The 24,253-nt window shown below is 42.0% G+C and overlaps 1 pseudogene; it reads left to right on the top strand.

The window, feature by feature from the left end:
* The window catches only part of LOC121612010, an 82,110-nt pseudogene extending 72,673 nt beyond the window's left edge, over positions 1–9,437 (top strand).
* Positions 9,438–24,253: the final 14,816 nt, after the last annotated feature.

Here is a 24,253-nt window from a genome sequence, read left to right as displayed (position 1 = left end):
TAGGGAAGTTTCTCCTTGTAGTTTCTCCACCAGACTGTTACAGGACTGTGTTGGTTTTCAGTTGGTGTTATTTTCGGTTTAGTAATAGTCTTTCCCCCGTCCGTCAGAAGGTGCTGTGTCTGCACCTGAGCCTGTGACAGATTGGGCAATTTGACTTAATAGTCAATCATTTTACAGAACAAGAAAAGCCAATATTCATTAATTTTGCCACTTCTTTTTTCTTCTTCATATGTCTTTTTGAGTTATGTTATGAGTTTTTTTGCAGTGCACTTCCCATCTCTAATTCCCTGATTCTGGTGTGCACATAGGAAGTATGGTGTTGTTTTTTTAAGCCCATATATATTTTAAGCCCATTACTTTAAAAGAAAAGTTGCCACACACATTTGCAGAGAGGTATCAGCAGTGTTTCATTGGATCCAAAGGGTTCCTCTTATCCACACAGGGGTGGAACTCTCTTATTTCTTTTCACAGAAGCCCAAAGTCACACTTTATTTAACTATCACTATTGGATACTTAGACAGATATTGTCCATGTTAAGGCAGTTACATATTTACTGGTACTTATATTACTATTACACAGGGCAAATACTTTATGTCAGAAAGTTTGATAAAAAAAGTCTCTTCCTGAGAAACTTTCCTCTCAGCCAGTCTTCACATTGGTGGATGTTGTTTAGTCAGACACTGTGAAGCAGACATGATTTATTGCTAAACAAATCTGTACATATTGAGAGATGAGTGAGTCTAGACACACAAGAAGAGAAAGAGAGAGAGAATTGATGTATCATTAATCCCATCTATATTTCAACAACTGATGCTGCCTCTCTGAACGCCAGCCAGTATTTCTCCTGGTATCCCCATTTCAACACAGACGTACTGCATTACATTATTACTCCTCTGTCACCGCTTCCCCACGAGTCATTTTTGGACATATATGATGATTCAGATCTGGACTAAGTCGCGTAAGAATGCAAATGACTGATGTACTCTCATATAAATAAAAAGCTGCCATTCTGTGTTTTTCCTGTTGCCTTGTTTGCTATTGTCTTTACATTGATCCAATAAGATCCAGCATTTACAGGACAGTGTTTTCAACTAGATACTGTCTTCACATCACATTAGTCATATTTCAAGTTTACATGAGGTTATTCAATTACTATTAGCGAAGGTTCAATATTATTCAGTCAGTTGATAGGGAAGGAAATTCTATTTATAATACTATAATTTAAATGACTCAGATAAACTAAAATTTGAATGTCCCCACTAAACAGCTGAGATCATATTATACATTTTCAAATAGCAGCTGGGTCCTTTGCCGTCGCTGCCAAAAGAACCGGGTCTTTATGTGTGCTACTTCAGAGAGGTGGCTGATCCAGTATTGTGTATGACTCCGGCCAGCATTTACTTCCTGTCGAACCCAGAATTTAACAGTTAACAGTTTGTTACCTATTTAGAATGGCAGACACACAGTAATCCAGAACATGGACCATGGATCCAGCTGCATACTTAAAGGAGATTCTTTATCTCCATCCATTATTATAGGCAAGGCACAAAGTCTTTCTCAGGATCTGAACTGGGAACAGTGTCCATCAGTCTAGCTCTACCTTGTCCACGTGGACTGCCCTCTCTGCCCAACCAATTAGAGGATGTGTGGAGTGGTTCTGGCATCATGGCAACTCTGGCCACTCCTATGGGTACAACGGTGCATTGGGAGGTGACTTGTGGTGTTTTTGACACTTGTCAAAAGACTGTACCTCCATTTACACATCCTGATCCATAACACAATTCAAAAGATCTAGCCGGACCTTTCAGTCTCGGCTTGTCAGTGGGGATTTGGTATAGTAAATTATGTATCCTATCTTTGCTCTTTGGACCGATCCTATTCACTCTATATAAGCTTCCTTTAGGCAATATTATCAGGAAACACTCCACCAACCTCCAAGTGTGCCTTAAGACATAAGACCTGCAAGTTATAGTATTTGGCCCAAAACACCTTAGAAACTCACTTTCTGATGATATAGCAGCTATGGATGGCATTGCGCTGGCCTCCAGCACCACTGTAAGGACACTGGGAGTTATCTTTGATCAGGATATGTACCTTTCCTCCAACATAAAACAAATTTCAAAGACTGCCTTTATTCAACAACGTAACATTATAAAAATGAGACACATCTTGTCTCAAAACGATGCAGAAAAACTAGTCCACGCGTTTGTTAAGCATTTGTAAAAACTCTCCAGTTGATCCAGAATGCTGCGGCACATGTTCTGACAAAAACGAGAAGAGATCATATGTCTCCGATATTAGCTGCTAACCTTAAAACTCAAAACACATAAGCTCATAAAATACAATTCTCTCAAAACCAGTGTTTCCCTGAAAAATCTGGGTTTTCACATCCTTCAGTAAAACTACCAATACAGTAAAAATAATTAGCTCATGAATAATCAGACATAAATGCAGATTTATTTCACTCTTCTGTATTTTATTCTTTCATTGCCTGTAAAATCCAGAATTTAAATTTAAAATCCTTCTCTTACCTACAAAGCATTAAATGGTCAGGCACCATCTTATCTTAAAGAGCTCATAGTACCCTATTACCCCAGTAGAACACTGCGATAACAGAATGCAGGCTTACTGATGGTTCCTAAAGTCTCTAAAACCAGAATGGGAGCCAGAGCCTTAAGCTATCAGCTCCTCTCCTGTGGAACCATCTTCCAGCTATTGTCCGGGAGGCAGACACCCTCTCTACAGGCTTAAAACTTTTCTATTTGATAAAGCCTACAGTTAGAGCCGGCTCAGGCTTGCCTTGGACCAGCCCCTAGTTATGCTGCTAATGGATTACACTGGACAATGGACTTCCAATGAGCTCACCAAGCTCCTCTGTTCTTCTCTCCCTCTCCATCTGTATGCATTCATGTCCTACCAAAGCATGTTACTAACTTAGCTTCCCTGGAGTCTTTGTGCTTTATCATCTCACAGGATCCCCTGGAGAGTGGTTGAATCTGGATTGTGGACTATTGCTACGTCTACGTCTGTGGCCCTGGCCCATTCCTGACTATTACTATTAGTCATAATTCCATTATTATTAGATCCATAGTGTTGTTTTATGTAAATATACCTGCTACTAATACATATATCACATACATAAATGTACCATATATGTATATGCTATAAGATGAGATAAGATAAGATATACTTTATTAATCCCCAGGTGGGGATAAATACTACATATACCCCTCCCTCTCTTGCCTTCTGTCTCTCTCCGTCTCTCCAACCCAACCAGACAAGGAAGATGACCGCCACCCAGAGCCTGGTTCTGCTTGAAGTCTCTCCCTGTTTAAACAAAGTTTTTCTTGCCACTGGCATGGTCAGTAGCAACTCTATGTTGAAAATGTCCTAAGACAACTTCTGTTGTGATTTGGTGCTATATAAATAAAATTGAATAACATTGAATCACCATGTTTACTCCTTGTAATAAATTCAGTGTTTTCACAGCACTAATTCCATTAGTACAACACAAGAGTCTTCTCCTACACACTAGTCTGCGGCTCTTACTGTCTCTTTTCTAACACAAAGGTCTTTTCACAACAGACATTGTCTCTTTTCGTAGTAGGAACAGCACAGGTGTTTATAATAACATTAATGACGGCCATAACAATGTGACAGTGAGCCAAATTAATTCAGCCATCACTTCTTTTATTATTTACACTTGTGCTCTCCCAGCTGTGACATGTCAAAATAACTGCGGTGAAATAGGCAGATGAACTTCAGTTGCCCCTACTTTTTTTTTGTTTTCTTGAATCACCGTTAAGTTACTGTCAATAAAACGCAATAATTCCTGCAAAGATTGTTCTCTTTAAAAGTCTTCCAATGCCTCAGTGAGAATATTATCTCAGCTTCCTGATATGCTGTTATTGTGAAAAATCTGTAGGAGTGTGTTAACTTTTATTGATGGTAGCCTATAAGCCATTTAATAAACAGAATGTAAAAGCAGTTGAAGCATTTTTGTGTTATTTCCCACTCTATGGAATTTTATGTGGTAAATAATTGTATTGTGCAAAGTGTGTAAGTGAAATCAACAATTACAAGGCTGGTGACTGAGAAGGAAACGGATGGCTTTGTCAGATCACCCAATATATCAAGATAAAAAAAATAAATAAATAAATAAAAAAAAACAAACAAACTGTACATCTATGGGTTGGAATTGTATTTATTATCTGAAATGTCTTTCCCTCTACCATAAGTTTTCAGCTAAGATGAGAATACAGCATTTTCCCCAGTCCTGTCCAAATAACATGCGTCATTAACAGTGACGAAGTTTCAGTGTCTATTCCTATTCCATGTCCATCCATCATCACATTGTCAGCTCATGTCCATCACACTTTAATGCTGATTTTTATTTTTTTTTATAATCCAATAACAAAAGCTAAGTTAGAAACAACATGTACTTACCCAAAGATCCTCAAAGTATTTTAAACAGATTTTGGACCTTATGCAAGGAAAAAACCCAAAGTAATAAACAATATATCCCCTGAAAGGATCTCAGGAGTCAGACGCACATTGACTTCCTCAATACCTTCTTTCTCCCATGTCTAATAAATTAAGGAATAAGTGGGGTTAGGGAAGTCAGATCAGTGAGTGCATTAGATTTGATTATTGCCTTTGCCTCTAACACTGTATTATTGCTTTGGGATCCCCAGAGAAGGGCACTCTGCACCAAAGGTGGAACTCAGAAACTCAGGTTGGTAAAATTGGGCGGACGCAAGGAAGATGTGTGAGCAGATGAGGGCAAGGTGCAGGCAGAGGGAGGAAGATACAGGGGCCTTGGGGGAGTTCAGCCTTAATAAGAGCATCTTGTTTCACTGGAAATGGAAGGAGGAAGGCATGTGCACTGGGGGGGCAAAAAATATACAATAATAACCAGAACTGTTTTTAATGTCAAAAAGGAGTTAAGGCAGCATAGCTATTCTTTTCTAGGAAGACAGGCTCATCATAACTGTGATTTTGATGTAACAACACAGTGAGAATCCCAATCGATCATAATACCATGTGTCAGGGTAGCAGCCTATTAGCTGTCTTCGTAACTGAAGCCAATGCAGGCTGCTGTGCCAGAGCTGCAGCCTGTGGAGATTTTTACACCCACAGAGAGTGAATGTCTGATGAGGAGCTGGAAGCATCCTTAACTCTATCAAGATTGATTGTGTCAGTGATCCTCTTTATCATGCCCGTAAGCGGTGCCACGTTAATACGCATACGGTAAGCACTGTCGATACCATGTCACTTACAGAATGCTGACCCTGCAGTTTAAGTGTTCCCCCAAAATCTTTTCATACATTTTCCATGAAGTCTTAAAAATACCTTTCAGCGGACAGTTTGGACAATAATTTTACCATCTGACATAGTTTTCCACTTCTTTTCTTATTAATCCGGGGTTTTATTTCCCCCACATTGTCGCATGCCTGGATCTTGGCAATAAGAGTGATGGCCAAAAAAATGACATCATACAATGAGGTTGTATTTACCTTAATTTTCATTACATCATGAAAACGCACACAATGTTGGACCTTTAAGCATGCCACAAAATATTTCTTAATGTATCACCTTCTTCCAGAGGATGTGCTACGAAAACAAGAATGATCTTGATTTTGCTGCGACTGGTGGTTTATGCTGTTCAGGCATGAAACTACATATTTATACCTGTTTAAAACTCACTACTACTTTGGTTTGCAGAAGCATACTACAGGGGGCTTGGGGGAGGGGGAGCAAAAGAAAAAGGGAAAAGAAAAGTATCCAAACATGAGCAAATGCGCTGCCTCATTGACCACATTTTTTGGCAGGATTTATTTATGTGAGCCTTTTCCCACATTAAGATTACTCAGTCCAACTACTGTTTTACCATGACTGATTCGGTGGCCTGCTCGGGGCTAGCTACCAGCGGCTACTGTGCAAGTGATCAGCTTAAGGTAGGGACCTTAATCTGATGAAATCATCACATTAAGGTGAAATGAAGGGCAGATTACATGATTTTTTAAATTTGTTGTATTTTATGTGTACAACATTTTCAGCTATTAGCATGCTGAACTCTTAATAACTGTGTTCTGATCATCCCTAGTAGAATGGCAGAAAATGTTGACAGTTGTGAATCATTTGAGTCCATATATGAAATGTTTCATAACAGAGAAAGCACACAGTACACAAGGCATTAGGCATTAAACCAAACCAATTCTGACTTGAATTCTTCATTTTAGCAAACTGTTAAGCAAAATTTGTTTAGTTTTTTTGTGGGTGGTTGATGGTATTTCAGTCTCAACAGAATACTAATTTTCTCCATGCTCACATGAGGAGACAATGTTACAGGAGAGAACAGATTGAGACTTTGCAAAGGAAACTCTTAGCGGAAACCCAGTTTGAGTCTGCTCTCCCTGTGCTGAAAAATAAAAGAGGTTATTTCTGGGGCATGTGCAGGAATCCTCTGACAACACTATCCAAAGACTTTTATCTATCTAGTTATTTTGAAGTAAGTGTGAACGACTTGTTAATTTAAGAAAGAATTTACACTATCATTAAGCGTAGTAAGTTATTACACGATAATGACATGCTGTCATCCTTCAAAGAACAACATGATGTGTTGCAGTACTGAAGGTATTAAAGGTATGTACTTCATGGAAGCATTAGCAAGTGTGCATCCATTAAAGCAGCCAGACAGTGTGTGTTCAAAAAAAAAAAAAAGACACAATCTTTGTTTCACTCCAAACAGATTAAGGAAAAACATCAGCGTCTCTGCAAAATGTGGGCAAATGAACACACACACAGACTCAAAGACACACATGTCCACACACAGGCATACACACACTCAAAGACAAACAGATAATAAAACGATTTGAAATAGAATTATTTCTGGTCCAGTGCACTAAGTAAAAATCAATTCCCCATTATAGAAATAGGATACAGAAAGGGATTTAAACTTAATGAGGTTTTCCAGCTAGAGTCCACCCACTTTTTAACCCTGCACTTGGCAACACTTGGAGGCAGTGTGTCACAGCATGCCTACACCAGACTGCATGCATATGTCAGAATATTCTGTGTGCACGCGTGTGCGCATAAACCCTCTCTCCTGTGCGCGCCAGGCGACAAAATGACAGTAATACTGTCGCATCCATCAACGCTTCTCTTTCCTCGCAGGTATTTAAACTCATTTGTCTCCCCCCATCCCACACACACACACACACACACACGCCTCACTCTCTACGTTGGCAGTATTGATCTCCAGTTGATCCACAGTGGCAAAGACAAAGCTTTTCATGTGACAGGCAATTAGATGGCTGTGGAGCCTGCAGAGCCCAGCGACAGCACGTGCTGAGTAAATACTAACAACACCAGTCCAAACACTGCGTGGAGACTGGAAGAGTGGGACAAGATTGAGGAAGTGAATGTCTTTTTTTTCAAGTTCCTCAAATTATCTGTGTCTCCTTCTAATTCCTTCTGGTTTGCCTCAAAGCCTTGCAACACATGTTGATTTTTGCATTAGCTTTCAAAAGAAACATAAACAGTTGAGTCCTATAACTCTATCAATCAACCAGTCTATCCATCCATCATCCAGCTGCTCATTATCTCCATGATCCTCACTCAGACATGTCCACTGTAACATACTGTATGTAGTCACAAACAAAAAAGAGGAGAGAAGCTAATGGTTTAAACTTAAACTGGAGTGAATAACCGCATACAAATCCACTTTCATGTTGAGACTGAGATGACAAAGTCAATATAAATCTATGTATTAAGTGTGGAGCTTAGCATACAGACCGGAAACATGGCTAAACAGTTTACCTGGCGCTGTCCAAAGTTAAAAAAAATAGACTGATTATGATACACATTTCTGAACATTCTCTGTCCTTGAGGACTTTCTTAACTTTGTATTTTAGAGCTTGAAAGAGAAGTTCAAACTGTGTCCATACTTCACAGTGTGGGTTGTCTCCTACAGGTGAAGACCTGTGTGTGACCTGTTTTAATGTATAAAGACTGGTGCATGGATGTACGGTCCTTGACAGAGATAGACATGCAACCAACGGCATGGACTCCATGACAGTTGGACGTCCCCAGTTTAGTCACCACAGACCTAGCTGGAAAGTCTCCCAGCGTCTTGTAAAAACACCTGGTTCAGTCGCCACAAATACGGCTGAAAAATTGTATTCTACTGCAGGGCAGACATTTTGCTAGCTTTTACCACTAGCTGTTAGCTGGCCAGCATCTCTGTGGAGGAGCTTGATGAGATCCGGAGGCATTTAAGGTGCTGGATCGGGATGGAAATGGGTTAATTTCCAAACAGGAGCTGGGTATGGCCATGCACTCTCTGGGTTACATGCCCAGTGAGGTGGAACTGCCCATCATCATGAAGAGACTAGATATGGATGGTGATGGACAGGTCGATTTCAACAAGTTCATGACCATCCTCAGACCAAAACTCCTGTCGTCTGACACGAGAGAAGGCTTCCTGGGCAGCACAAAAGGTACCATCTTCTGGCAGTTTGACATGCAGAGGATCACCCTGGAGGAGCTGAAACACATCCTTTTATTGCTCTTACTGTTATTGTTGCCTGTACTGTGCACTTTCAGATTTGTATTCAAATGTAAAGTGTGTTGTAAATAAAATCTACTATTATTATTATTATCCTGTTCTACGCCTTCCATGACCACCTGACCATGAAGGACATTGAGAACATCATCACCAACGAAGAAGAGAGCCTGAAGGAAAACTGTTACCATTACACCATTACCGTCCCCTCCACCTCCTGATGAGAGAAACTCAGCTTATTAACAAGTACCTGTAAACTGAGGTATGTTATTTTAATATACCTTCTGTAGAAATGTTGATATGATACATTTGAAACGTGCAAATTTAATGTATCCATGGTTTGCAGAAAGATACAATGCCAAGTATACTTGGCCTTGAATGGTCAAGTTGTATGGGCCCAAACATACCTATAAAATGTGCAGCATTTGTTGAAAAGAACCCAATGAAGGTAAACCATGGATGTATTACAGGAATTGGATACCTGACTCAAACATGGCATCCACTCTTTTGAATTGAAATTGCTTGCCAGGTGCATAAGCAGGTGCAAAAGGCTTCTGGACATGCAGCCCACTACACATGCTAAGGCTTCTCCCGCTGGTCAGCCAGCCATGCTTTCTCACACAAATCACTTCTGGATTGTGGAAAATTTCGACCAACATAAAACTTTCATGGATTAAAAATGAATAATATAACAAAACAATTGAACTTGTTTTGGAGTTGGAGGTGTCTTGTTTTACACACATCTCTGTTATAATGGAGTTCTATGATTTGTTTATTGCAATACCATGGGGAATTGGAATCGCTGGAACAAGCAGGCAACAAGACTGAGTGGTGGCACAGTGTCCAGCTCGCTAAGTCACCCATGATGTAAACACAGAATACCTGATCGATTTGGTCCATCAACAATTCCAAAGATTTATTCAATGGTTTTTCCTCAAAAATTTGTAGAAGAAAGGCTGCGTTACTTTACACATGCCTACTTTGAATGTAAGCCACAAAACAATATAGACCTGCAGATGGCTGTGAGACACAGTCTGTTCTGTCGCTCTGCAGCTAAATTCAGCTTTGCTTTATCACAGCGCTCAATCAGGACTATATGCTACTCCGATGATCTGAAAACAAGCTCACTAGAGTAGTAGTGTAACGGCTCTTTTCACAGCGGCCATGTGGCCAATCAGATCCTTGACCTGCTTTAACTGCAGCGCAGCTGCAGTTTCTAACCTGCCCAAACCTGCTGGTTGTTCAGGCACTGGCACTGCATCAACAGCCAATATGGTGAAAATATGGCCACCAAAGTTAGCTGGGGGAAAAAATCAGGCTTAATCCGTTCAGTGTCTGTCCAGTTTAAAACGGCCATATTTAATGCAGCGTCTGGAGAAAAGAGTAAGAAAGCTGCCTGTGAATTCAGAAAAGTACAAAGAAGGTTATGTAACATTTGCTAATTGGGACAGAAATTATTAGTATAAGAATAGCATGCATATCATATTAGTGAAAACAGCCATATGTTTGGAAACCAATGGAAGTAAACTTGGCTCTGTGCTACTCTGTGGGTCGGCAGCTGCCATCTTTCTGTACCTACATCCACTGGATATTTGGCAGTTTGATGACAACCTGTCAACGTCCAGTCGGTTTAATACTGGAACACCAAGTGCACACAACAGCTTTCTGTTTCATCTATATTTACTGAGCGAAATGAACAACTGCTGTGCAAAACATCCCTCCTAGCTATCGCTTCCACACTTATCTTAATGAATCAGCTGATTATCTCCAGTTATGACACCACCACTTGTTATCTTAATCCATCGATGCCCCATGGACGGCACTGCAATACTCCAAAGTGTTTACAATTACCATTCTGATATAATCGCATTCAGACTTGTGAGAGCATGAGCCAGCAGAGGTGTGGGTGCAATTCCCAAGGCAAAGCCGCTGCATTCTCACAGAGGCTTTTTTTTTTTTCTAAGAGGAGAAATGTGCAGCAAAATGGACTTTAGATTTACTGCTATTGATTAAAGGATGGTATACCAAATACATGTGGCTGTAAACAAATTATTGTGGTGTCACAAGGAGTTATGGATCCCTGCATCAGATTATTTAAACCCGTAAAAGGTCGGAATGATGATTATGATAAATCATGCTTAGCTGGATAGATAATCTATTCTTAATTATGATGAAATTGAATATGTTTGGAAGGCATTACACGCTGGCCCATGGCCTTATAAGATGCTACTAATGGAGGGAGAGAGAAAATGAAAGGGCTTTGTTTTGTTGGGAAACAGGTCGACAGCCTTTCAAACATTGTTAGAAGTGATGGGCTGTGATCCACATAGAGATCAGTCTCTGTCCACAGCTGATAAATGGAAAAGCTGAGAATTAGTTGTGTCCTTGTGGGGTATGCCATCCAATTCACTGTGATCATACACGTGTTTGTGTGGGTTAATTGTTATGCGGTGAGTTTGTTACAGCCAACAAAGCACGTGTTCACCAGCACAACTGCATGATTCTTGTTTTTTCTTGTTACATTATAATAAAAAGAAAAATAACAATAGACATAAGAAACTATGTTTTTACATTTCTACCAGAACAGTCAGGTTCAGTTGTCATTTTATTTATAAAATGTACAATATCTACTGTTTTTCATGCAGAAATCTGTAACTTAATTTGATTCCTGGAGACTTATGTAGTTAAGTCCACACCAGAATAGGTGAAATAACCTGAGGGAATGCATGTGCTGGCCTGCTAAATTATTTAGAAGAATCTTAACATTCCACTTATATCAGATTAAGCAAGATTGCATATCCAAGGGCTTCATTAAGATGTACTGTACAATAACATTTTTAGAATGTGGTGTGTAGACTTCAAAGCAAAGAAAGAAAAAGAAACTTAAATTTGGAAAATGAACACAAAGAAGTATTTATATACATATAATAAATAAGAATAAAAATCTGTACCATAACACATGAAGTCTAATAAATCACAATCATTATAATGCAGGACATTCAGATATTTGATACAATAAGTGGATGTGCTATAGTCGCAGTGAAGGGAGCACACAAAGGCAGATGTTCAGCTGTTGTAAATTTGTCAGATATGGCAGAAGCATATCAGAAACATATTTAATGTGTTTGTGTGTGTGTTTGTTAAGGGCGTCAGCATGAACGGAGAGTTGACGATGGAGAGTATTTACAGTATTTAAGGGCCCAAGGGGCAGGGGCAGTGGAGTTGTTAACCAGCTCGAAGCTCTGGAAACAGCCTGAAGCTGCTGCTTCATCATGATTGCACATGATGTTGTGCACCTGAAAGATGAAATGAGGCCCGAGCAAAAGTTTAATGCCACTGTTACGTGCATCCCTCCACCTTCACATCTCGGCCCACTCTTTGCAGATTCATCATCCTCATTAATTGATCATCCTCATCAGCTTCTCATTCTCAGGAGAGTCATCTGCCACCACAACCCTCGATGTCTAGACTCCATGGGGGGATTTATATGGGTGCTGCTCAGACACTCTTCTATTACAGAATAGATCTGAAGCACTAAAGACACCTACCATTTCTATAATAAACAGCTGTCTTTACAGTCTTTACTTCATTTTCCTGTATCTCTTGGTTGAACTGCTGGCCCTTGTCTTCCTCCTTTGCCAGGAACAGCATATTCTGCAGGACCCAGTGCAGACAGTCCCAGAAGGAATCCAACACCACTGCCTATGTCCTGGCCAGCACACGTGCTGGGGGGTCCACACATGCCAGTCGATGCCATAGCATGGATCACCTCACCTATGTGTGGCCTTTAAAGGACATGTTTGGAAAAAGCCATTTCCATTTTCTGAGTCACCCTTTTACCTTCTCTGTTACGTTGTTTCTATTTTTGCATCATCGCCAAAATAAATAAAGAAATCCCTCCCTTATTGCATGCTAACCCATAAGACAAGCTTCCAACTCCTTTTCCACTTTCTAACTTTAGCATCACCTACAGCATTCATGCTGTAGCCATGAAACAGCTCTGCCAGCATACAGCCATTCAGTCTCAATCTGAATGTTGCTACAGAGTTCATGTATACAAGCTCACATAACTAATGTTCACACACAACTACTAATGCACACAAACACACTACTGACCACACACAACAACCACTCACTACTACACACACAATTGCTATGTGAATACAGCAAGTAACAATTAATGATTAAATGATTGAATGATTAAAGTCACAGCACAAATTCATCCCAATCATCATTGGGCAAGATATGGAACCATATTGCTCCTGATGCTGTGCATCGGCAAGTGAGCAGGTGGCCTTGCTACCATTGTGTGAATGGGTGAATACAGGCTTGTGTTGTACAAGCACTTTGCATGGTTGTCAGCCTAGAAAAGCACTATATGAATACATATATATCCATTTACCGTTCCATAAACATTAAAGCAAGGCTGAAGGCACTGTTCAGCAGCTGAGGGAGATGGAAAGTTAAAACAAGTTATCTGAAGTAATCATAAATCATAACTCTGTTGATGGGAAATCCTAATTTTTGATCTAATGCTTCTTAAATATTCCTATTGATCTACAACATCAAATTCATAAACTGACTTCGGTTCTCCTCCAGTTGGCACTCAGTATTCCTGTGTTCATTCTCCACGAATCTTCAGGCCTGTTCCTTAACCAAGACACCATGTGGAGGACAACTTCAGGGACACTCAGTTCTTTTATTAATAACAGATATCAAAAGTTCATCAGCATATGTGTGTATTCGCACTACACACAAGCCTAGTGCAATGCCTTGTCTGACAGGAAAACAACCAATCACAGCAGCATCGAGTTTAGAGTGTCCTACCAGCTGATCCAGTGTTGCACCAAGCCACCTTAACACATCCATTGAATAAACTGAAGTGACTTAAGTTTCCTTTGGATTAAGTAATTTGTTTTTGGGTTCATCTAGGAATTGTCCCAGCATGTGTGGCAGGTCAGTACAAAAGCAGTGTTTATGTAAGAAACTCTGATGCACCAAAATATCTTAAAATAATATCTTATTTTTGGGGGGAATGTAAAGAAAAAAGACTGATGGATGAATTAGATCAGTGTTTATGTCATAAATTCGAATTCAGACTATTTAATGTAGTATTTAAAGGTCATAGGTCAATGCTAGACGTAACAGATTTTGTTGATGGTCTTGTGAAGACAGGAGTACAAATGGCAGGCAAGTTCAGTGTCTGCTGAGGAGTTTTGTTTTATTGTAAGGTAACACGCTAGCCAGCTAATGCTGGTATCTAGTGCACCATGCTGGAGAGCTTTTTGCCATGTCATTTTTGTGCTTTGACATTAGTGAGACAGCTTGTACTGTTCTTGATTCCAGCTAGATTGGAAAAGTGCACTGCTATCTCGTTCCTGTTTTCTCTGTTGAATGTAATTAAAGGGTTAGTATTGTTGTACGTAACTGGATGAATGCTTGTTAGCTGATAGTATGGCGTTAATTGCCATAACATTTCCGGATTTTGCTGGTGGCAAAAGGTAATATGTTACATTCTTCTACGTGTTTCTTTTGTAACATGTTGTCGCCAACACTGCAAGTTCTACAGAAGTACCAGCTGCTGCACCACCAGACTACAGCGCAACCTCTTTCATCGGGCTGTAAGACTTCTCAACTCACTACGCTCTTGTGTAGTATAAAGGTTATATAGCTGTCGTCTGTCTTTTGTTGTGCAACCCTGTGTTGTAGAGTGCTGTTAGGCGGACAAAGTAACATGTCTGTTACAAAGAGCTTAAACTAACCTTCTGTATGGCAGACTAACTTGAGTATTAACCCCCTGGTCCCGGTCTGATTTTCAAACATTACAAGCTTTTGACCGAACTGAAATATAGTCCACTGTGGGTTTCTGTCACAGTTTTAAACCATCTACCATTATGGTGTCATAAACATCATAAAGCTTAGTATAAAACCTAAAATTAGGGTTTTTTGATTGTATTTTTGTCCATGTGTGGATTTCAACAGAATCCGAATTCTCTGATTCTATTGATTCTGTTGTTGACCCATCTGTCCTTTAACTGAACTCGCGTTTTCCCTGGAATACAATGAAACTGTCATAAGTGCAAAAAGACATACGTACACAAGTGTACACATGTACCTACACACCTATCTGAACACTTCCACAAATTGAGAGAGGCATTTTTGACTGAGTAACTCACTTGATTTCCTCACTAATGACTATGTCAATATATCTCTTAAAAGAATCTGACAAAGCTAATGAAGCCTTACCACACTCCCTCACTGTCCAAATCCTGCCGCTGAAAATCTATTGGCATTAACAAAAGCATGTACACTCATGATTCTTGTCCTTCTCTGTCAGTCTGTCTCTTCATTCACATCATTTGTGAACTGAAGAGAGGCAGATTTTTCTTCCCTTTTCTCTCACTTTGTACATCCAACTCATTCCATGTCGTATTTACTTTCCTCTAGATTGCAGACATTGAAAATAAAATCCTTGTTGAACAAGTTTTAACACATTATTTTCTATTTAGACAGAGACATTACGACGTTATCCCTGTACAAGATTTACTGCACAGATCTCATTTCAGTGGGTATAAAAATCATATTTGATGAAGTCATGAAGGAATATCATCACTATTGGTTTCGATGGAGGGTCTTATGATGGTCAAATTGCTGATTTATAGTTTTATGTCCTCACAAGAAACACTGTAAACTTGCACACTGTATACTTTGGTCATGACAAGATTTGCACTCCTCTGGGGCTCTAGAGACTGAGCTGTCAATACAGTCTAAATGGTTTGGTATGCTTTAATATTAACTAGTTCATAGAATGAGTCATATCAACAAGTTTTAAGCCAACCATGCTCTGACTGGCTGCAGTGGAAGGCAGGGGGAAATGCTTGTCATCATAGCGATGGGTGAGACACGTTGAATCGTACAAATGGGGATATAGCATACAGTTTCACACAGTTTCCTGCAAAGCATTCCCAGGGTTGTTTCTGAATGGTTTTGGCTCATGACAAAGGAGCAAGGAAAACACAAGCCGAATTATGAAACTGTGTCGCTCATATTAAAAAACATATCCATCCCTCCACAGACTGGTCCAGTTGTGTGGGAGTTATGAATTGTGTTTGATATGAAGGAAGTTACAATTTTATGGCCAAATGGCCAATTCCAGACTCTCTCATTTTACATTATTGTTATTCAGTTATTATTTATTGCACAAACTTTTAGCCGTTTTGGCAGGTACTCCATCCCTTTCACGTTCATCCATCTTCTTCTTCTTTTTCATCATCTCCCTCTTTTTATATTGGCAGAAGTTTGATTGAATGACGTCTTGTCACGAGATGTTACCTGTGTTACTACTTACCGAAGCGGAATGTAGCAAACACACTAAATAGGCCCAGCAGAACAAGGACCATTACGTCGCCCGGATTGGCGTTACTGGGGCCCCACCCTGGAGCCAGGGCTGGGGTTGGGGCTCGCAGGCAAAGCCCGACGCGGGCCCGCCCTCCAGTAGGCCCATCACCCACAGGAGGGATCAGAAGGGGTGATGCGGTGGGATTTAGGTAGCAGTCGTGGGCAGGGGCCCCGACGGCCCAATCCCTGGACTCAGAATCTGGCAATGGGGACATGGAATGTCACCTCGCTGGGGGGGAAGGAGCCCGAGCTAGTGCGGGAGGTTGAGCGGTACTGGCTAGAGATAGTCGGGTTGCTAGAGGGTTGCTGCCCTACGATTCAGGTTGGGGACAGGTGCCTCACTGTTGTTTCAGCCTACGGGCCGAACAACAGTGTAGAGTACCCGCCCTGTGGGAGGGGTGCTGGAAAGTGCTCCGACTGGGGACTCTGTCGTTCGACTGGGGGACTTCAACGCTCACGTGGGCAGCAACAATGTAACCTGGAGGGGAGTGATTGGGAGGAACGGCCTCCCTGATCTGAACCCCAGCAGTGTTCTGTTGTTGGACTTCTGTGCTAGTCACAGTTTGTCCATAACGAACACCATGTTCAAGCAAAGAGTGTCCATCAGTGCATGTGGCACCAGGACACTCTAGGCCGAAGGTCAATGATCGACTTCGTGGTCATGTCATCTGACCTTCGGCTGTATGTCTTGGACACTCGGGTGAAGAGAGGGGCTGAGCTGTCAACTGATCACCACCTGGTGTTGAGTTGGATCCGCTGGCAGAGGAGAAAGCTGGACAGACTTGGCAGGCCCAAACAGGTAGTGAGGGTCTGTTGGGAACGTCTGGCAGAACCCTCTGTCAGAGGGGTTTTCAACTCGCACCTCCGGGAGAGTTTTGACCAAATCCTTAGGGAGGTTGGAGACATTGAGTCCGAATGGACCATGTTCTCCTCCTCCATTGTTGACGCAGCTGTTCGGAGCTGTGGCCGTAAGGTCTCTGGTGCCTGTCATGGCGGCAATCCCCGAACCCGGTGGTGGACACTGGAAGTAAGGGATGCCGTCAAGCTGAGGAAGGAGTCCTATCGAGCGTGGTTGGTTTGTGGGACTCCTGAGGCAGCTGACAGGTAGGCTGGCAGGCCAAGCGTGCTGCGGCACGGGCAGTTGTTGAAGCAAAAACTTGGGTATGGGAAAAGGTCGGGGAGGCCACAAAGATATTCTGGCAAACCATCCGGCGCCTCAGAAGGGGGAAGCAGTACCCTGCCAACACTGTTTACAGTGGAGGTGGGGAGCTGTTGACTTCGCCTGGGGATATTGTCGGGCGGTGGAAAGAATACTTTGAGGATCTCCTCAATCCCATTGCCACGCCTTCCATAGAGGAAGCAGGGGCTGGGGACCCAGAGGTTGGCTCATCTATTACTCAGGCTGAGGTCACCGAGGTAGTTCGGAAGCTCCTCGGTGGCAAGGCACCAGGGGTAGATGAGATCCGCCCTGAGTACCTCAAGTCTCTGGATGGTTGATGGTCTTGGTTGACACGCCTTTGCAACATCGCGTGGCAGTTGGGGACAGTGCCCCTGGACTGGCAGACCGGGGTGGTGGTCCCTCTATTTAAAAAGGGGGACTGGAGGGTGTGCTCCAACTACAGGGGGATCACACTTCTCAGCCTTCCTGGTAAAGTCTATTCCAGGGTACTGGAGAGGAGAATTCGGCCGATAGTCGAACCTTGGATTCAGGAGGAACAATGCGGTTTTCGTCCTGGTCGTGGAACACTGGATCAGCTCTACACCCTCCGCAGGGTGCTCGAGGGTTCGTGGGAGTTTGCCCAACCAGTCCACATGTGTTTTGTGGACTTGGAGAAGGCATTCGACCGTGTCCCTCGTGGCATTCTGTGGGAGGTGCTTCGGGAGTATGGAGTCCAGGGCCCTTTGCTACGGACCGTCCGGTCTCTGGTTGACCGGAGCAGGAGCTTGGTTCGCATAAGTCAGACTTGTTCCCAGTGCATGTTGGACTCCGGCAGGGCTGCCCTTTGTCACTGGTTCTGTTCATTATTTTTATAGACAGAATTTCTAGGCGCAGCCAAGGGCCGGAGGGAGTCTGGTTTGGGGACCACAGGATCTCATCTCTGCTTTTTGCGGATGATGTTGTCCTGTTGGCTGCTTCGAACCAGGACCTCCAGCATGCGTTGGGGCGGTTTGCAGCCGAGTGTGAAGCGGCTGGGATGAGAATCAGCGTCTCCAAGTCCGAGGCCATGGTTCTTGACCGAAAGGGGGGCTTGTCCCCTCTGGGTTGGAAGAGAGCTCCTGCCTCAAGTGGAGGAGTTCAAGTATCTTGGGGTCTTGTTCACGAGTGAGGGAAGGATGGAGCATGAGAATGACAGGCAGATCGGTTCGGCGGCAGCAGTAATGCGGTCGTTGTACAGGTCCGTCGTGGTGAAGAAGGAGCTGAGCCGAGAGGCAAAGCTCTCGATTTACCAGTCATTCTACGTTCCTACCCTCACCTATGGTCATGAACTTTTGGTCATGACCAAAAGAACGAGATCTCGGATACAAGCAGCTGAAATGAATTTCCTACGCAGGGTGGTGGGGCGCTCCCTTAGAGATAGGGTGAGGAGCTCTGTCACTCAGGAGGAGCTCAGAGTAGAGCCGCTGCTCCTCTAAGTCGAGAGGAGCCAGCTGAGGTGGCTCGGGCATCTTTACCGGATGCCTCCTGGACGCCTTCCTGGGAGGGTGGTCCGGGCATGCCCCACCGGGAAGAGGCCCCGGGGAAGTCCCAGGACACGCTGGAGTGACTATGTTGCTCGGCTGGCCTGGGAACGCCTCGGGGTCCCCCCCGGAAGAGCTGGAGGAAGTGTCTGGGGAGAGGGAAGTCTGGGCTTCCCTGCTTAGACTGCTGCCCCCGCGACCCGGCCCATGATAAGCGGAAGAGAATGGATGGATGGATGATGCCATTACAACATTCCAGCCAGCCATATTTAATTGTTTAGAAAGGTTAGCAATACAGGAGATTTACAGGAAAATATGTAAACAGCAGGATAGAAGGAGAGAAGGGTAAAATACAGGAGAATCCAAAAACAGGAAAAAAAACTTAATGTCTTAGTCTGACCAGACTGATTACATTGTCTCCATGTTGCGAAAGGCCATTCAAAAACTTTGAGGCTAAATTGAAATCAGGTCTTCTGTTATTCTGTCATGTGTAATAGTACATCACACTTCTCCACTGGTAAACCAGCATACACTGTTTTTTGTCATGGGTATATGATGTGCCAAGTGAGTACTGTTCATCTATCTGGTTGTACCAAGACCACAAACAAAGTTCTTCTCTGGGACATACTCTTGGACTTGCACTTTTGGTCTTTCTACATTTTTCTTTTCTTTTCTTTTGTTTGTTGCTGGGGACATGTCATTCTCCAGCCACATGTCAAGTGTTTTGTCCTCTCCAAACAAATTAAAAGTAATGTCCGGAAAATGCTCCATATTTTGCCTCTCAAATCAGCTGGTGTTTTGTTATTGAGCTTGGTACATTAACAGGTTGCCCCATTAGTCAGTGTTAGATGACTGCCTGCTCAGGCATTCCTATCGAGAAATAAACACAGCTGAATTTTGGCGATTGACCAATCAGAATTGAATATTTAAGAGTGCTGTGTTCTAATTTGATATAAACATTTTTAGAGACTATTCCAGCTGTAAAAAAGTGTCCTATTGTTTTCGCTTTCACAAGGAAATTTCAGCGTATTATTACTTGAGTCATACTAAAAGGTAAAGGTTAATGGCCTGCCATTCTGCATGCTTGCATACCTGATCATGAAAATTGATTATAGTCAAGGAGTCAATTTCTTGTATGTACACACATGTGAAAAATTAATTGTTGGGGAAATTATACAGCTTATTCTTCACACTCCATTGTGTAGTACATCTTAATGTTCACAAACATTTTGTGTTCTTCACTTTTTTAGGTTTTTTGAGGCAGTGTGACCCCAGAGTCCCCACCCCACCTCTTTAATGCCCCCCTAACAAGCAGGGGCTAATCCCATGTAAAGCTCTTAGTCTAGTGATGCCCTTGGACACAACAGATACACTTTTATAATTGGCAGCTCTTGATTAATGCATGACTACACTCTGCCCTCAGAGGAGCTCAGTGGATCTATCAAAGCTCAAAATGTTCCTCCAGCCATATGCAACTCTTGTTAACCCACTATTACACAGGCTGACTGTGTGAATTGCAGAGAATTGTTGGTTAAGTGTGTGTCACTGCAGCATGTAGCTGTTTGGAGTCAGTGATGCAATGCTGAGTGGCAGTAGCTGTACAGAAACCCCAGGATCAACTCTGATGGCCACAAAGACCGCATTTGGAAAGCAATGGTGATGATGTCATCAAGAACCTAGTTACTCTCATTTACATAGAGTATGTTTGATGGCCAAAATTTTACAAGCAATCCAGCATCATCACACTTCACGTTTTTGACTCACAGGTTTCCATCGATCATTGCAGATATCACAAAATGGCTATTTTGGAAAGAAGCAATAAGAAACAATGTTCCTGTGTGCAGGGAGTCAGAGTTCACAGAAAGAGGAGATGGTGTACTCATTTGTAGTAGAACCACTGCCTGTCTACCTGGGGAGGGGTGTGTTTGTGTGTGTGTGTGTGTGTGTGTGTGTGTGTGTGTGTGTGTGTGAGGTGGGGGTCCTGACGGATGGATGGATGGCAGGGTGACAGTGAGCAGATGGAGGCTCTGATGGATTGCAGAGACATTAAACATGAAAAGTGAAGCAGAGCCCTGGGTCAGAATGCAGGAGGCGCAGCAGCTCTGCATGCCTCATCTTTCTCCCATTTGAACCCTGCCTCTGTGTTGGCATGACTGGTGCTGTGCAAAAGCAGAGCACTGAATGTCAACTGTCCAAATAACAAGTTTGTACATTCACATCAACTCCCTTTGTCCATTATTCTTCTGTCTTATTCTCTTGTTTCATTCTGGTTTTCTTTTCTTACTTGTGCATCATACTCCAGAGTACACTGACAGGAACAAAATTCACTGTTTCCCATTGCCTTGAAAAAATTGACATAAAACAGTTTTGATTATGTTTTTGAGTTTTAGGAACAAAATCTCCATGGCCAAGGTTCAAGAAAGATTTGGATTAAAAGGACTGCTTCACTCAGGTTAAGGAAAGTTCATAAATTGATTTATAAATAAGCACTTTCTAAAGGTTATTCAGGGATCAGAGTACACAATATTTTTGTCATTGGAGATGGTCACTGTGTCAGATTACTGTGTCAGTCCATATATAGTGAAATGAAAGAGAAAGCAATGTCTGCATGCCACATACAGACCGAAACCAATCAAAGCTTGCTGTCTTTCAGAACTTTTGAATTAAAGTTGCAACACAAGCTCTTTTTTTCTGGACTGAGATAGAGAATGATGATAGATAAATAAAGAGCGTACTAGGTGAGTAAGTACACTTGGCAGAGGCAGAAGAGGTTCTGCTGGCTGAATTGAGTTTGGTGACTTGTTCCACCATGGAGTGAGCACACAGGACAAGAGTTTGGATTGAAATTTGCAGTCAGCAGCAGTAATTTGTCATGGGCACAGGTGTAGATGGCCAGTCTGCAGGTAAACATTAGTGACTTGAAGTAGTAACAGGGAGTCAGTTGAGAGAAGTTTCTGAGTACTGAAGAAGACTGATGGAGGATTCTGCACTCTTAAAGCGGTTTCAGTGGACGTGTGAACTGTGAAATAGATTTGGCCTGGAAATGTTTGGCCTGGAAATTGGAAATTCTCATAAATTCCTGGATTTTCATTTCATTTTGGGGAAGATGGCCGAAAGTGTGATGCGTCTCAGGACACTGATTTCGGGAGCGGCTACGGCTGTTGCTGTATTTATTATGAACAGAAGGCAGAGGCACCGTGTAGTTGCTCAAAGGCGAAGCCCTGTGTGGCAGCGGCCACGAATAAGGGATTTCTGGGCGAAAATTGTAAATGAGGAATTCACAGATGAACTGGGGATACAACATTTTTGGATGACTCGGGACATGTTCGATGAGCTTTGCGATGTTCTTGAACCGCTCATGGCACCACATGTGTGATGTCCTCAAGAGGCTGTGCCTACTCGGAAGTGAGTGGCTATTGCCCTGTATAAACTGGCAACATGCGCTGAGTACAGGGTAATAGGCGAAACGTTTGGTGTCAGCAAAACCACCGTACACAGGTGTGTGTATGGGGTTTGCAAAGCCATATGCAGCAAGCTCATGAAAAGAAAAATTCGTTTGCCAGACGTGGATGAGGCCTGAGAGATTGCGCAACGTAATTATGAGGCACATAAAATACCCTAGGTCTACGATGCAATCGATGGGTCTCATGTACCTGTCCGTGCCCCAAGTAATGGCTATCGCGACTATGTCAACAGGAAGGGCTGGACATGAATTGTCCTGCAGGCTGTCGTTGATGATCCCTTAATGATCAGGGACATCTGTGTGGGATCACATGGATGCGCTCATGATGCTGCTGTGTTTGCCACATCACATCTGTTTAGGTAAAACTCTATATCTTATATTTGTCTAATTTTATCCAAATTTCTCATATTAAAATAAGTCAAAACTTGGTACATTTAAGTGAGGTACGTAGAGTTTAATCCCAGAAAGAGAAATATAATCAAGACCAGAAGATGTTTTATTTATTTATCTTTTTTATACACAGAACATATTAAAATATACATTCAGAAAAATGTAAGGCAACAGTTTACTGTCATCAAACATGCAGCAGATACGTGTGTGGGTGCGGTAAAACTTAACACAAAGCCCAATAATTAAAAAGCACATTCATGCTCCTGGCCTTGTAGGATTGCGCATACTCTAATGCACAAATGGAGGTGAAATAAAGAAAATGATCTGTTAACTTGAGTGATAATGGCCTATTATTTATCACTTTGTTATTATGCGAGGCTTGCTCTGACAGCGTCAGCTCATGAGAGCGTAAAAATGTTTTTGCAATATTTGAGAGGATTTTCGAAATATAGGTGTTTCCATTACCAGTTTTTTTAATTGCAATATTTAGGATTTTCACATTTCTAGGGACAATGGAAACACAGCTACTGACTAGTTGGCTGTTGAATTGTATCTGTTGCGAGGGTTGACTACTAGCTTCAAGCATGAAAACAGCCATAATAAACACAAAGGGCAACTACAGGTTGCATGTCAGTTTACAGCAAACTGATGCGATCTTTTTTTCTTGGGTGGAGGTTTGATAAGGGTATGAAAAAATAAATGTATGGTTGGACTAAACATTACAACATAAAATTTGTGAACCAGCTTGTTCATCTAAGTTGTTTTGGAACACTCAATTTTTACCCATAAAAAAAAAAAAAAAAGCCTCACACACGTCAAAAGTTTTTGTCACACTGGGTCAATTATCACGATGCCATTTTTCAGTTTCTTTTCAGCAGTGATCTTTGTTTTGACAAAAGGAATGGAGGCACACAATGTGATGGGTTAAAATTGTATTCAATGATATTGGGCTTAATTTTTGCTGTTAAAGTACTTTGAGGCTATTATGAAAAAGCACTTTCGACATTTGGCTAAAATGTATTCACTCCAAAATTTGGAGAGAAATGAGACCTGGACATCGCCCATAACACTCAAATTTATTTGTGTGTGTGTGAGTGTGTGTGTCTGTGTGTGTGTGTGTGTCCTCTTGCCATCTGTTGACAGAGATGCGATCCATGCGGATCGCCTGCCACATAATCACCTCATCAGTCACAGTTCCTCAGCATCAAATGCACACACACATACATACTCACAGATGCTAAAATATTAAGACAGAGGAGAATAATGAACCTACAGATAGATTTATGAGTCACCTCAGCTGCTGGACAGGTTTCACATAACACTTAGTCACTGCCAATACTCTTCCAAGATTTGCAGGTTGATTAGCACTGTTGGTTTTATTACTCAAAGCAGTAATGTGTTACCCATTCCTTGTTACTCAATGCAGTAATGTGTTACTCATTCCTTGTTGCTCATTGTTTAAATGCAATTAATTGATGATTTATTGCTCCCTTGGTAAGAGTAAGTCATTACTGTCCTGGCTATATGGTTATACTGGTTTTACTTTTTTCTCCTTTAGCTGTAATTCTCTTCTCCTCCTCTACAGGCAGGATCAGTCAGCAGTTCAAATGAATTATCAGGAACCCAAGCACCTTCAATGTCCAATATTTCTTTCCTGCTTTTGCCAGCTGAACATTTTGCTGGTGTACAGTACACAGTTATTCATGACTTTCATCACCAATCAGGTCAACAGGGCAAGGACATGTTGATGTGACAAA

Source organism: Chelmon rostratus, chromosome 9, assembly GCF_017976325.1.
Source record: "Chelmon rostratus isolate fCheRos1 chromosome 9, fCheRos1.pri, whole genome shotgun sequence".
Classification (NCBI taxonomy): Eukaryota; Metazoa; Chordata; class Actinopteri; order Chaetodontiformes; family Chaetodontidae; genus Chelmon; species Chelmon rostratus.
The sequence above is the reverse complement of the archived record's forward strand: the minus strand, read 5'-3'. Positions and strand labels throughout refer to the sequence as shown.